General features: G+C 38.5%; 1 pseudogene; it reads right to left on the reverse strand.

Annotated features, from left to right (window-relative positions):
* Positions 1-2,258: 2,258 nt before the first annotated feature.
* On the reverse strand, positions 2,259-3,177 carry LOC115149892 (odorant receptor 131-2-like; annotated as a pseudogene).
* Between the last annotated feature and the right edge of the window lie 657 nt (positions 3,178-3,834).

The following is a 3,834-nucleotide window of genomic DNA, read 5'->3' on the forward strand; positions in this document are numbered from 1 at the left end:
TAATGTGTGCATAGCCTACCGTCAAAAAGTGGACCCCCAACATGTACAACAAATGTACAACAACGAAGCAAATGCATGACATTTTCACATGCAAATAGGCCCTATACTTGATTTAATACATCTTTAGTTCTCAATGAGTGATTTTCAATGAGAGCAAGTTGAGCGATATTACTTTTTTAAACCATTTCAAATTATTGTTTGGGTAATGATAAGGTACAACGTTGTAGGCCTATTTATATCATCAAGGGATATACTTAATTATTTGAAATTGCTATAATAATTCAAGCTAAATTGTGTGAAAGATTTTAGAGTCTATTACAAGCCCAGTGACCATAAACAATAATTCTATTTGTTGGTAATTAGTAGGTTATCTAATGCAATGTTCTTGCCAACATGCTGTGGTAAGACTGGGCACACACTGGTTGAATCAACGTTGTTGTAAATTATGTTGAACCAATGTGGAATAGATGTTGAATTTATGTCCGTGCCCACTGCCCAGTGGGGAATGTCTTGACGCTGACAATGCAGCAATCCAGTAATTCTTACTATGTCTCATTTGTGAATTATCAACATTTAATAGCAACACTATTATGTCTTGATGATGGAATGTAACTGACAGTAGCACAGCATAGAGGGGTGTCAAACACACCCCTGTCCATGAGGGCCACTGTGTCTGCAGATCTGTGTGCATGCTTTAAACGTGTGTTCCATTTACACACAGACTCATTTGTATATCTCGATCCAATTAAAATGCAATTTATAAAGTACTATTTAACAACATGTTAAATAGTACTTTATGGGTGTAATACTAAAGTGATTACACCCTTACCGGACAGGTATAAGAGCAATTTAATTAAAAATCAAATCAAATGCATTGGTCACTTACACGTGTTTAGCAGATGTTATTGCGGGTGTAACGAAGTGCTTGTAAATAAGTTGAATTACTATATTATACTATACTATGCTATACTATACTATACTATACTATACTATACTATACTATACTATACTATACTATACTATACTATACTATACTATAGTTATCTGGACCCAGATTTAGCCTATTCCTGGGTTGAAAAGCACATTCAATGGAGGTTTTCTATTGAGCATGTTTTTATTTCATGAGTAAAATGTATCTGGGTCCAGGAAACTGGACATGCTGTATGCTGTATAGTGGCCCTTGTGTAATGGAATTTGGCACTGTTGCTTTTCTTTGACAATACCACCATCTGGTGTCCAACAGCCTTACCTGCCTAAATATGGTATTTCTAATGCAGGCACAATCTGTACACTGCAATATGTGTGAAGATAGATATGTTCCCAGAATTATTATCAAACGAGAGCATCTTAAGACCCGGCTAGTCATTTGAGTGCACTCTGATTTCTAAAGTAATTGCAATGTAGCAACATTAATCCCAAGTGTTTTCTGTATACAGAAACTCTATACTGTATCATATTCCACAAGAATATGAAACTCCAGACATTGTACTGTGCTGAATATGAGAATGAGTATTTAACATCAGGCTTAATTTCCAAGATATTAGGTGTGTTCACTCTGGTTATCTACTCCGATTTCAGAGCACTCTGGTCTGAGTGTGCCAGAGCGCAGAATAACTGATGAATTTACAAATGAGCAACACCCGCTGAATATAACCGGTGTCAGTGAATGTCTGCAAAAAAGGTAATTAAACTGTTGCCAGCAGCACAGTTACAGTCACTAACACTCTAGGGGTGTGTTCGTAAATTCAATCTGGAATGCCAGAGTACACTCAGAGTGCGCTCTGAACATTCGTGAATTCAGAGGGTTGTCAGATTACACCAAGATGCTCAAACTTCTTGAGGTTGCAAGGTGTTCTACCAATGTCCTTTCAATATTGTAGTGAATTCAGGTGGTAGCCCCAACTGGGACTCAAACTCAGGTCCAGCGACTGTCCCTTGATGAGGTCGCTAGGTGTTGGTCTAAGGTCACTACAATATTGAGTATGTAACAGAAAATAACAGAGGAGACTAGTTAGTAATTAGTGCTCACAAAGACCAAGGTGCAAACACAGAATTATAATTAGATGATAATTTTATGGTTTCAAGCACAGTCATGACCCCAGATGAGGGTGATGAAAATGCAGGTCCTCTGCAGATCAACACTTCAATACACAGTTGACACATCCAGCCCATCCTGATGCAAATTATATGATTATGAACAGGTTACAATTTACCCTACCGCTTTTTTGAATTCACTTGAACTTCAGTGGGCTTTATCTGGATATCCTATTGTTTGCATGAATAGTAAACTCTCATATACTTGGCAAATTTCTGATCTCTTGAACCGTAAATCACTGGGCTTAAGAGACGTGGCAAAACATTGGTGAAGAGGAAATTTGAGAACAGAATGATTGTTCGCTTATTTGGGAAGAGAGACAAGAGAATCATATTGGTTAGGGGCGTGATATACCCCAGCATGCAGAACAGAAGCTGAACCCCATGTAACAATATTGTGTTACGAGCCTTTCGAGCCGATGCTGGGTCTGTTATGGCAGCTTTTGCAGCAAAAAAGACCTTAAAATAAGTAACGACCAATGTCAGAAATACAAATGACAGGTTAACAATATGGACCGCTGTGGACGTGGCCTTATGATATGAGGAACCATAAACAGCATTGTTATAACATATAACGCCTGTGGAAAAAGTTGTGAATGGTTTAGTAGCTAGCACAATGATGATGTCACTGAGTGCAGGGATGACTGCTACACTCCAGATGAGGCAGATGAGGATGTAGGTCCTACGCACTGTACAGATTTGAATATGATGCAGGGGCTTACAGACAGCAATGTAGCGCTCTATGGCCATGCCTGCTAAGTTCAATGGACTGTTTCTGTTGGTTGTGCTAATGATTACAAGCATCATACAGCAAACAAGCATATTCAGGCCATATGGAAGCACATATGTTATAACCTGTAGCATCACTGCAAAAGACAGCATAATCATGTCGTTGATCACCAGGTGAATGTATAGAATATACCTCGGGTCACTGTAGAAGATATGACTCTTGAAGAAAATATACACAAAGGTTCCATTGATGTAGTTGATGATTACACCCAGGGCAATTGTTGTGAAGTTTTTCATGAAAGCGTCATTGAAGTTATCCATTGCTCTGCTGTTGTTCATCATTCAGTTGTTCATGAAAGCAGTGTTGAATTGATTTCGGCCTGTGGTGAAGTTCATTACTCGTTGACTATTAAGAAGTACTTAGACAGTACCTGACAAAGAAAAACATATATTATTCAGAGTTTCAGACAATCCCCAGAAGAAGAGATGTGATTACAGGGATAGCTTAAACTTGATATACTGTACAATGAAAAAGGTAACAAAGAGCCTTACTGTTTTTCTTGGGACTGAGCTGGCTATGACTACAAATAAACACACCTAGCTAGCTTAAAGTAGTGCATTAGTGCAGAATTATAGTGTACATGACATTTTGAGTTTCTGCTTGTCATCAAGTCATTGCAACACTAATAGGAGAAAAGTTGTTGTAATATTCATGTCAGTAGCTAGGTTTCCATCCAGTTGGTGACAGGTTTCCATCAAATGCACCTGTTGCGGATAAAAAGCTGTTTGGGGTGACGTAGTGCACATAAAAATAAAGAACACAAGTTAAATGGGTTTCCATCACATTTTCAACTCTACTGATGGTTTTGTTCCCATGTTTTGCGATATATTGCGAATATACCCACTCTGGTCTTGGCACGTGCGCTCTAGCCAGGAGCTGGCATATACGGTGAGGGTAGGATAGCCTACATGATTAGATTATTATGGACAAAGATTATTAAGGCAGCCAAG

This window comes from Salmo trutta, chromosome 16 (assembly GCF_901001165.1).
Source record: "Salmo trutta chromosome 16, fSalTru1.1, whole genome shotgun sequence".
Lineage (NCBI taxonomy): Eukaryota > Metazoa > Chordata > Actinopteri > Salmoniformes > Salmonidae > Salmo > Salmo trutta.